Genomic DNA, 12862 nt, shown 5'->3' with positions numbered 1-12862 from the left:
TTTATAAATCTTTATTTATTTATTGTTGCAAATTTAAGTTTTATTATTAAATCATTTCTTATTCATATATATTTTTTTTTAATTTGTGTTCTGAGAAAAAAGCAAATATTTATGATTTGTTTTTTTTTAAATTGTGATGGAAATTTGTATTTTAGTGAATGAAATTCACTTAAAATTTCAAAGGAAATTATTTTAAAAGAATTTGTAAATAGGAAAATATAATTTAAAAAAAAATAATAATAAATAAAAGAAATTTAAGCTTAAACCGGTTGCGGTATAAAAGTTAATTCCGAATTTTAAAAACTAACGTGTCTGATTACAAACAAAAAAAAAAAGAGTCATATTTTAGCATCCTGGTCTGTTGGAGGTTTTGTTAAACTGTGGATTATATAAAACAGTTCAAAACCAGGACACTAAAAATAACTAATAACTAACTATAGATGTTTTATTTGCATCAATATCAGCCACAAAGAGGATTACTTTTAAAGGTATAATTAATATTAATTTTAAATTTAGAAATTTATTGACCGCTCAACTTTGTAGGTCTCAGTACTTTAGTACTTTTCGATATTGAAAAATATCTCGGTATTGTCAAGACATTTTCGGTACTTTTTCTAACTTAAAAAATTTTGATAAATGGACCAAATAGTAGTCTATAGTGTAATATATATTATAGTCTAGTACATAGTCAAGTCTATAGTACAGAATATAATCTACAGTCTCTTATATAGTCAAGACTATAGTCTATAGTATAGTTTAGGGTATAGTCTAGACTACAGTCTATAGTCTACATATACATATGTAGTGTAGTCTATAGTCTAGGCTACAGTCTAGGCTACAGTCTATAGTCTAGTCTATAGTTTAGTCTATAGTCTAGTCTACAGTCTAGTCTACATTCGAGTCTATAGTCTAGTCTATAGTCTAGTCTATAGTCTAGTCTATAGTCTAGTCTATAGTCTAGTCTATAGTCTAGTCTATAGTCTAGTCTATAGTCTAGTCTATAGTCTAATCTATAGTCTAGTCTATAGTCTAATCTATAGTCTAGTCTATAGTCTAATCTATAGTCTAGTCTATAGTCTAATCTATAGTCTTGTCTATAGTCTAGTCTATAGTCTAGTCTAAAGTTAGTCTATAGTCTTATCTATAGTGTAGTCTATAGTCTAGTCTATAGTCTAGTCTATAGTCTAGTCTATAGTCTAGTCTTTAGTCTAGTCTATAGTCTAGTCTATAGTCTAGTCTATAGTCTAGTCTATAGTCTAATCTATAGTCTAATCTATAGTCTAATCTATAGTCTAGTCTATAGTCTAGTCTATAGTCTAGTCTAGTCTAAAGTCTAGTCTATAGTCTTGTCTATAGTCTTGTCTATAGTCTAGTCTATAGTCTAGTCTATAGTCTTGTCTATAGTCTAGCCTATAGTCTAGTCTATAGTCTAGTCTATAGTCTAGTCTATAGTCTAGTCTATATTCTAGTCTATAGTCAAGTCCATAGTTTAGTCTACAGTCTTGTCTATATTCTAGTCTTTACTGTAGTCCATAGTCTAGTCTATAGTCTAGTCTAGCCTAATAGCCTAATTTATAGAATAGTCTAGTCTATAGTCTAGTCCATAGTCTAGTATATAGTCTAGTCTATAGTCTAGTCTATAGTCTAGTCTATAGTCTAGTCTATAGTCTAGTCTATAGTCTAGTCTATAGTCTAGTCTATAGTCTAGTCTATAGTCTAGTCTATAGTCTAGTCTATAGTCTAGTCTATAGTCTAGTCTATAGTCTAGTCTATAGTCTAGTCTATAGTCTAGTCTATAGTCTAGTCTATAGTCCAGTCTATAGTCTAGTCTATAGTCCAGCCTATAGTCTAGCCTATAGTCTAGCCTATAGTCTAGTCTATAGTCTAGTCTATAGTCTAGTCTATAGTCTAGTCTATAGTCTAGTCTATAGTCTAGTCTAAGTCTAGTCTAGTCTATAGTCTAGTCTATAGTCTAGTCTATAGTCTAGTCTATATTCTAGTCTATAGTCTAGTCTATATTCTAGTCTCATTGTCTAGTCTATATTCTAGGTCTATGTCTGTCATATTCAGTCTATAGTCTAGTCTATATTCTAGTCTATAGTCAAGTCCATAGTTTAGTCTATAGTCTTGTCTATATTCTTGTCTTTACTGTAGTCTATAGTCTAGTCTATAGTATAGTTTAGGGTATAGTATAGGCTACAGTCTAGTATATAATATCATCTATTCTATAGTCACATATAGTTTAGTTAGTCTCATATAGTCTAGTCTATAGTCTAGTCCATACTCTAGTCTATAGTCTAGTCTATAGTTTAGTCTAGAGCCTAATTTAATAGAATAGTTTTAGTCTAGTCTAGTCTAGACGAGAGGCTAAGGAGAGGAGAGGCGAAGGGAGAGGAGAGGCAAGGCGAGCGGCGAGGAAAGTAGACAAGAGGCAGGGAAAAAGAAAGAAAAGGGGAAAGGGGCAAGAGGGGGCGGAAAAGGCTAAAGAGGGAAGGAAAAGAAAAAGGGGAAAGAAAGGCAAACGGGGAAAAAAAAGGTAAAAGGCGACAAAAGCAAAGGGGAGGGCAAGAAAAAAGAGGGAAAAAGGCAAGGGGGGGAAAAAGGCAAAAGGGGCCGCAAGGCAAGAGGGGGCGAAAAAGGCAAAAGGGGGGAAAAAGGCAAAAGGGCGGAAAGAGGCAAAGGGGGCGGAAAAAGGCAAAGGGGGCGGAAAATGAAAAAGGGCGGAAAAGGGCGAAGGGTTCGAAAAAGTTGCCAAAGGGGCTGTAAAATTTCTAATTTTCTAAAAATTCAAAATTTTCCTAAAAATTAAATTTTCTAAAAAATCCGAAAATTTCTTAGAAATTCAAAATTTTTCTAAAAAGTTAAATATTTTTTTTTAAATTCAAATTATTTTTTTTAACTTCAAAAAAGTAAACATTAAAAATTTGAATTTTACGAACAAATTTAAATTGTTACAGAAAATTAATTTTTAAATCAAATTAAAATTTTAAATAAATACCTATTAAAATTTATAACAAAAATATTTAAAAAAAAATTTCAAAAAAATGAAAAGATGGTCGAAAATTAAAAGTTTCGTTTTAAAGTTAAAATTTTAACTAAAATATCTAATGTTCAAAAAAAAAAATAATTTTAAACAAATTTTTATACAAACACCTACAAAATTTTAATGAAAATTCAAAATTATTCAAAAAATAAATTTTATTCAAATATTTATTTATTTTTTATTTCCAGCTTTAAAACTACCACAGAAAAAGGAATAATATTAACTCCCATCAAAACCACAACAGAATAAAGTAAAAACTTTTCCAAATCGAAAAAATCGGGCGCGTCTCATAACGATCGATCTCTTAAAAAAGTGTTGAAATTACGGTCGGTATGCAGAACAAACAAGTAATATTTTTAAAAATGTCGCCTTACAAATGCTCGAAGTAATAAAACAGTTATAAATTTTAAAAAAATCAAGTGTTTTAAATAAAAAGTAAGTATTTAAAAAAATTGAGTTTTTAACAAATAATCTAAGAAAAAAACCGAAAAAGTAGTGTTTTCTAAATGTGGACAGTGGAAAAAACCAAAGACCCAGAAATTAACAACCAAACGTGTTAAGTGCTAAACAACAATTAAATCAAACACTTAAAAAAATAAAAGAAAGAAAAAAACAAGAAAAAATTTGAAATATTCTTGCTTTGCAAACGAAAAAACGTCCAACAACGACCAACAACACAGCACGAATAAAGAATCAAAAAAAATGGCACAATCAAGAAAACAAACAATTCATGTGAAACCCATATTCAGATACAAAATACACACGCAAACACAAACACACACACAGATACTTAAATATGTATCTAGCAAAGCTACAACAAATACCACTTTAACGCTTTGTAGTTTTACCAAGAGTTAAACTACAACAGAAAAGCCACACAAATTCATTTATGAACATATTCAGACAAACATGAGTGTAAAAATTGTATGTAAAATGGCAAAATAAAGGTGTATACAACATGGTTGGTGGTGGTGGTGTTGTCGATGATGAATAAAGCAAAAGCTACAAAAATATAAAATATTTTATTAGTATTATACAAAGAAAATTGTGTACAAGAAAAAAAACCCTACCAAAGATATCAACCAACATTATTAATAATGTAAAAAAGAGAATTATTAAAATACCAAAGCAACAACATACAGTGACAGCTCCCCCATAATAGTATAGCACTTATTAAAAGAGGGTACAAATAACATCAGCTACAACAACAACGACAAACCGGGAATATTAAATGATTTCCCTATATAAACACAGGGCGAAACAACAACAAAAGCAATAAAATTCAAAACACATAAATAAAACAAAAATACAACATTTACTGCATTAAAACAAACAACTCACAGATACACACATACACTCTTAAAAAGCCGCCAGTGTTGCTAATTTTTGTTCACCATTTCTTGTCAAATCATGTACCAACACCGCTGGAAGTCATCAGAATCAGGTTTCTTCAAAAACTTGGAAAATTTATAATTTATTTAATACCAAGACAAGATTTTAGACTAGACTATAGACTTGCCTATTGACTAGTCAATAGGCTATAGACTAGAATATAGACTTGGTTATAGGCTAAACTATAAACTGGAAAATACACTAAAGACTAAACAGTAGACTAGACTATAGGCAAGACTATAGACTAGGTTATAGACTAAAGACTAGACTATACACTAGACTATAGATTAGACTATAGACTAGACTATAGACTAGACTATAGACTAGACTATAGACTAGACTATAGACTAGACTATAGACTAGACTATAGACTAGACTAGACTATAGACTAGACTATAGACTAGACTATAGACTAGACTATAGACTAGACTATAGACTAGACTATAGACTAGACTAGACTAGACTATAGACTAGACTATAGACTAGACTATAGACTAGACTATAGACTAGACTATAGACTAGACTATAGACTAGACTATAGACTAGACTATAGACTAGACTATAGACTAGACTATAGACTATAGACTAGACTATAGACTAGACTATAGACTACACTATAGACTATAGACTAGACTATAGACTAGACTATAGACTAGACTATAGACTAGACTATAGACAAGGCTATAGACTATGGACTAGACTATAGACAAGGCTATAGACTATGGACTAGACTATAGACAAGGCTATAGACTATGGACTAGACTGTATCTTAGACAATAGACTAGAAAATAGACTAGACTATAGACTGGACTAAAGACTAGACTAGACCTGACTATAGACTAGACTACACACTAGACTATAGACTAGACTATAGACTAGACTACACACTAGACTATATCTTAGACAATAGACTAGAAAATAGCTAGTCTATGAAGACTAGACTATGGACTAGACTATAGACTCGACTATAGGCTAGACTACACACTAGGCTATAGATTAGACTATACTATAGACTAGAATATAGACTAGACTATAGACTAGATTATAAACTAGACTATAGACTAGACTATAGACTAGACTAGACTAGACTATAGACTAGACTAGACTATAGACTAGACTAGACTATAGACTAGACTATAGACTAGACTACTATAGACTATAGACTATAGACTAGACTATAGACTAGAATAGACTATAGACTATAGACTAGACTAGACTAGACTATAGACTAGACTAGACTATAGACTAGACTATAGACTAGACTAGACTATAGACTAGACTATAGACTAGACTATAGACTAGGACTATAGACTAGACTATAGACTAGACTATAGACTAGACTATAGACTAGACTATAGACTAGACTATAGACTAGACTATAGACTAGACTATAGACTAGACTATAGACTAGACTATAGACTAGACTATAGACTAGACTATAGGACTAGACTATAGACTAGACTATAGACTAGACTATAGACTAGACTAGACTATAGACTAGACTATAGACTAGACTATAGACTAGACTAGACTATAGACTAGACTAGACTAGACTATAGACTAGACTAGACTATAGGACTAGACTATACTATAGACTAGACTATACTATAGACTAGACTATACTATAGACTAGACTATAGACTAGACTAGACTATAGACTAGACTATAGACTATAGACTAGACTAGACTATAGACTAGACTATAGACTAGACTATAGACTAGACTATAGACTAGACTTAACTATAGACTAGACTATAGACTAGACTATAGACTAGACTATAAAATAGTCTATGCACTAGGGCATACTATAGACTTGATTATAGACTATACTAGATTATAGACTATACTAGATTATAGATTAGACAATAGACTAGACTACAGGCTAGACTAGACTACAGACAATACTAGACTACAGACTAGACTAGAAAATAGACTAGAATATAGATAATACTATATTCTGGACTATAGACTAGAATATAATATAGTTTGTGCTAAAGCATACTATAGACTAGACTATAGACTAAACTATTGACTAGGCTGTAGATTATACTATATTCTAGACTATAGGCAAGACGATAATATAGTCTATTGACTAGAGCATACTATAGACCACACTATAGGTTATACTATAAACTTGACCATAAAGTAGGTTATAGATTAGATTATATATTATTTTCTGGACTATAAAATAGTCTGTGCACTAAGGCCTACTATAGACTAGTTTATAGACTATACTAGGCTATATACAAGACTATAGACTAGACTATGGAATAAGCTATAGATTAGATGTAAACTAAACTAAGGACTAGATTATGGACAAGTCTTTAGACTAGACTATGGACTATACTTTACATTAGACTTCAGAATAGAACTTGACTGTAGATTAGTGCCCAAATAGGTTAAAAACCAAAAAAATTTTCGTTAACCGCCTAAACGAATTTCATTTCCAGTTAAAAAAAAAACATCAGATTTGACAGGAAAAATGTCATATTGTTAACAGTGCACGCATCCTACAAAATAAAACCCTCTCTCTTCGTTTATTCAATCAATCGCTAGCTCACACATTTACTCGTTTTTTCCCGGAGATAAAGTTGAAAAACTACTTTGTTTTGTGTATATTTTTTGCTGAGTGTTTTTTTTTTACACGAAAACGAAAGAGTCCGACTTATATGTTTGCTTCAAGTGTAAAAGAGATATATAAACAATAGAGAGTAGTATAATCAAGAAAACTAAAAAAGTATATGAAGGTTTGTGTGTATGTGTACGCTGTAGTATCTGTGTAGTATTGTAGTTAATGACGGCAGAGAAAAAAAACATAACAAAACAACCTCACACCAATTCAAAACCCCATTCAGCAGTAATCATCAAATAATATCAAACAGATGAAAAAAAACTAGCTAAACTACTTGCCACTACTTGATGTCGTTGTTGTAGCTGTAGCTTTTATTATTTTTTTTTTTTATTTAACAAATTTTTGCAAGTGTAGTTTTGTGCATGTGTGTGTTTTCCCCTCAACTCTCATTGAGCTCTCAAGCAGTACCCCCCCCCCAAAAAAAAAGAGTTCTTATAAACATTGGACTTAAGGCAGCAAAACAAATAGGAATTCATGAAAAAATTTTATTATGTTTCGAAACTTAGAGTTGTCTGATGAAGGAAGGAAGCTTCCTATAAAGCCCAAGATGCTCTGATATTTTCGTTAAGTTAGATATTTAGTTTTTAAAAGGCTTAGTAGATTTTGGGTTTAAATTGATCCAAGAACGACTGAATGTCGTTCTTGTAGCTGACACATATGTATTAGCGGCGTAGTATCGGTATTGCGACTGTTTTCATATCGCCAAGTCGGCTGTTAATACAAATGCTGAAAATATCGATTGTTTGATGAGCTGTACGACAAGCAGGATATTCCCCTCCTAAAACCAGGGCATAAACAATTTATGTATCATGTTAAAGTCCGTAAAATTAACATAATCATGCGCTGGCTTTATCAGACTGTCTATCTCTGTGTCTTCACAATAATGAAGGTCAGGTTTTCCGATCACAAGATGCCACTGAAAATGCTACACATCAAAAAATATGTGATTTTCTACCCCAAATTTGATGTCCAATTGAGGCTTCTGTCTTCCAAGTTACTACTGAGAACGATAGCGATTCGATGTCCTTAGATTCACACACAAGCCGAATCTTGGCGGAGCTCACCGCATAACATCGAGGACCACCAGTGTCGTCCACTAGCAAGCCATTGTGATCGAACAATCCGAGGCCATTGGGAAAAAGTATCATTATGCTGCAGCAATAGTTATTGCGATCGGTGATTCCGTTTGGTCATGGCAGCCACATTCTAGTCAACATGCACCGTATGATAGGGCAAATATCAGGGATCAATGCGATCGTAAAAAGAAATCGAAAACTAAATCTCCAGACGTGGACCACTATCATCTACGTGAACAGTATTGCACCTATTAAAACTCTTAACTCGAACTTATAAAGTTCTCAACTTGAACTTTTTAATTACATTCACAACCTTTGTCCAATTGATATGAACAAGAAAGCAATCGAGGAAATGAAATTGCCAACAATGGCATCATCTTTGGAGAAATCTAATTTGTTTTTCCTTACCACATTATCGAACATAAGCGACGCATGAAGGGTCAAAGGAAATGAAACTGAAATATACCACTTGGAGAATATGAAAAATGCTCCCCTAACTGCCTTTCATGTAAGAGAAACTTGATTTTGTTGATCTTAGAAGAATCGTGAAAAATAACAACTTGTTACAAGAACTTTTCATGATCGGATGTAGTGCGAAAGAATGTAAGCAAATTAGTCAAAGAAGTCCTATAGGAAAGAATCTAATGAAATTTGTCAGAGAAATACCGGTTGGTTCTCTAGGGAACCACAGGACTCACAAAAGGAGCCAAATGGTCTCCAAGTATTATCACAAGAGGACAAGAGGGCATTCGAGTAAATGCTATTTCCAACATATTCGTACATAACGGATCATCTTTGAAGGAGACTGTTATCCCCTTACCACATTATCGAACTTGATCAACGAACGGACTTCAAAGGAAATAGAACAGAAATATAATAGGGGAATATTTCTGTTCTATTTCCTTTGAACTCCGTTCGAGAATATAAAAATGCACGGATCATCTTTGAAGGAGACTATTCTCCCCTTACCACATTATCGAACTTGATCGACGAACGGACTAAAAAGGAAATAGAACCGAATTATAACAGGGGAATATTTCTGTTATATTTCCTTTGAAGTCCCTTCGAGAATATAAATGCTCTTGCACTGGCTTTCATGGAAAAGAAACTTGAATTATTGGCTCCTGATGGAAATTCGCAAATGATCTTTGAAGAATCGGGAAAAACAACTACTTGTTGCAATAACTTTTCATGATCGGATGTAGAGCGAAAGAATCTAAGCAAATTAGTCAAAGAAATACTGGTTAATCTTCTAGGAAACCATAGGACTCACAAAAGAAGGAAACGAATGATCTCCAAGTATTTTCACTTAATTATCCAAAACTTTTACACTCTCTATTGTGAGAGAATATAGTGATCTATGATAACTGCATTCATTTCTTACTTCTGATCGAACAGAAATTTTGCTGTGATTTCAACTATTAAGATTTCTATGTACATTAAACCCAATATTTGGGAACTATTATGGGATTCCATGTGCAAATCTAAATCTTTACCTTATAATGGAATCAACTGTGGTATAAGACTTTTTCGTGATCGGAAATGTCTTAAGGATGTTGCGCAAAAGAATTTAAGCAAATTTGTCGAAGAAGTACTGATTAGTTGTCTCAGGAACCACAGGAGTCACCAAAGAAAGAGCCGAATGAACTCCAAGTGTCAAAGTTTAATTATGATCGTCTTATACAACATTATCTAAAACTTTTACACTCTCTAATATGAAAGGAAATAGTGATATATGATAACTGCATTAATATCGGCCGAGTGTTGCTACATTCCTTACTTCTGATCGAACAGAAATGTTGCTGCGATTTAAACTACATGAAAGCCTGATCAGAATTTAAGCAAATTTATCGGAGAAGTAGTGGTTTGTTGTCTCAGGAACCACAGGAGTCACAAAAGAAAGAACCGAATAAACTCCAAGTGTCAAAATTTAATTATGATCTTCTCATACAACATTATCCAAAACTTTTACACTCTCTAATATGAGAGGAAATAGTGATATATGATAACTGCATTAATATCGCCCGAGTGTTGCTACATTCCTTACTTCTGATCGAACAGTAATATTGCTGCGATTTAAACTACATCAAAGCCTGATCAGCATATGATAGATCAATCTGATCAATGAACTAAATATTATAGGATCGCATGTGCTAAAACTAAATCTTTACTTTATAATCTTAACCACTGTGCATGATTCAGGTATAGTCATACCAATCATACGTTTGTGTTAGGCTCTCGTTTTAGTTGTTGTTCAACAACAACAACAGATTTTAGCTGCTGCTGTTGTTTATAGAAACAAAAAATCAATGTATGTAATGTTGGTGTATTTTTTTTTATCAGTCGGTCACGTATACACTATCGCTTTTAGCAAAAAATAAGTATTTTTATACAAAAAAAAAAAAAAAATCTGCTGTAGTTTTGTAGCAAATCCAAACCAACCATCTTTTGTTTATCTAATGACATTGCACTACACTACACAACTTTATGTACGCTCTCACATACGAAAATAACTTTGGGCCACCAACCCACCCCAACCAGTCAGTCCGCCAGTCAACCTAACAGACAGACAGACAAAGAGTCATCCAACCAGCTATGTATGGATATACACACTTTTTTCCATTACATTTTGCTAGTAATATTTGTAATTGAAGTAGTTTCTGGCTTAGCTGACAGCAGCAACTATAAAACCAGAAGAAACTTTTAGTGGAAGAAGCGCAAAAAAAATGAAGAAGCAAATGTTCGCAGCAATAACCATTGTGAAAATTTTAAGTAATAAAAAATGTTGAAAACCCCAGAAAAAAAAAATAGAAAGAAGTTTAAGCTAAAGATATAATGAAGTATAGTACGTTTTTGTAGCATAGTGAAGCCCAAGAAATAAAAACTTCTAGACTACTTTGTTGCGCGTTCCAAAACCATTCAAGCAAACCAATATGAACGTTCAACCAAAATAGTAGTTCTTCTTTATTATATTATATTCCTTTCCTCATACTTTTGCCATATACAAGTTTCTTCTTCATACATTCATAGAAATACATTCTTCTTTTTTTTTTTTTTTTTTTTTTTTTCTTGTTCTTATTATGAACATTTTTCATTGTATGTATCTAGATATTTTGTCTATATATGTATATATTTATACCAGAAATGGTTATATACATCCGTAGATTTAGATACAGAATGTATCTTATAAATATCGCAACATCTAAACATACTCATATACTCGTTTAATTTCGTACTCTACGACATCGTTGTATATCAATTTAATGAATCCCCACAATAATAACGTTCATTTATTTTCACACACCAGAAAGACACCACCACCAGCAGCAGCAGCAACTCAAAACCTTTCAAGTTGCTTGGATCTTTTTCGACTTCTTCTTCATCATCTTGCTTTAGTCTTCTTAAATGTATAAAAAAAAAAGTAAATAAATGCAAAATTGTTGTTGTTACTGCTGAAAATATTACCATTACCTCTCAAGCTAAAGAAAATCGTATATTTAATCTTTGACAATATAAAAAAAAATTTATATAAAGAAAGAAAACCTTAAATGGGGTGGTTGAGAGTTCTCCTACCGGGCAAAATGTCAGTCAAGTCATTGTTTGTTGTAGTTTTTTTCTTCTTTAATATAAATTTCTTGAGTTTTTTCTTTTTTAAAGGAAATTCTTGAGATTCTTTATATGTATGTTTTTTTTTCATCTTTATATAAATGTGAGTAAAAATTTACGACTATGGACTTTTGGTTATGAAGACAATGGAATATAATGAATATTATTAAAAATAGAGAGGGGGTCGTGGAGTTTAAGTTAAGTTTAATAAAATTTAATATTTGTTCAATTCACAATCGATGTTGTAGCGTTGTATGTCAGCAGCTGCTACAATAGTCATAACAATGTTGTTGGTATTTTCTATGCAAAAGCTTTATACAACTCCTACGACAATTTTTCATATGTTTTTCGAATGTTGTAAGAAAGTTTAGTGTTGCCAATTGTTTATTTCGACATATAAACAAAAAATTCAAACGATTTTAGCATAAAAAACCGATAAAGTGGTAACACTGAAATCAAAAACAAACAGCTGTTTACCAAAACAAAAAAAACTAAAATTTTATTAAAAACAGTTTATTTATTAGTTTAAAATGTGGAATAAAGAAAATAAATGAATTGAAAATTCAAAGAAATAATTTTGTTTATTTCGCATGTTTAATTAATTTAATATTTTTTGATTTTTTTATCTTCTGACATTCTTATGTATATTTGTTTTGATTGTTTTTTTTTTTCATTGAGAACATAAACTTATGACTTTCTGCAAAGATCTGTTCACAATCACTGTTACTACACTTTAGTAGGTACAATATACAACTTGATTGTGAATTGAACAAATGTGTAATAAAGTATAAAATTTAAGCTATAAACGTAGTTTATCTTCTAAGTTCTTAAGTTAAATAGAATATTTAAGAAATTGATTTTAGGTATCTGCTAGCTTAGTTATAAGTTTTAACTATCTTAGGGCCCTATGCTCCCCGAGGAGTGAAAGGAACACAAATATATCTTATTCACTTGCACTCTCTGTTTGGGGAAACATTGAGTTGGAACTCTAACAGACTTCAGGGACAGAAAAGATAAATATGGATAAACCATGTGCACGACCTCTTCAATAAACGGGACAAGACAAAGTTCACAATTCTGCACTGTGGGCTGCCGGTTTCCGTGGTAACAGAT

General features: G+C 31.9%; 1 protein-coding gene across 2 annotated transcripts in view; it reads left to right on the top strand.

Moving 5' to 3' along the window:
* The first annotated feature begins 222 nt into the window (after positions 1-222).
* The window catches only part of LOC119606808 (protein split ends), a 149502-nt gene continuing 136862 nt past the window's right edge, over positions 223-12862 (top strand). For both annotated transcript variants that reach the window (XM_037960413.1, XM_037960412.1), the window contains exons 1-2: positions 223-488; positions 3232-3482. The gene's annotated coding sequence lies outside the window, so the exon portion shown is untranslated. The remainder of the gene's footprint in view (positions 489-3231; positions 3483-12862) is intronic.

Source organism: Lucilia sericata, unplaced genomic scaffold (genome assembly GCF_015586225.1).
Source record: "Lucilia sericata isolate MDLA Ls3-8-SP2 unplaced genomic scaffold, ASM1558622v1 Contig000625F_arrow, whole genome shotgun sequence".
Lineage (NCBI taxonomy): Eukaryota > Metazoa > Arthropoda > Insecta > Diptera > Calliphoridae > Lucilia > Lucilia sericata.
The sequence above is the reverse complement of the archived record's forward strand: the minus strand, read 5'-3'. Positions and strand labels throughout refer to the sequence as shown.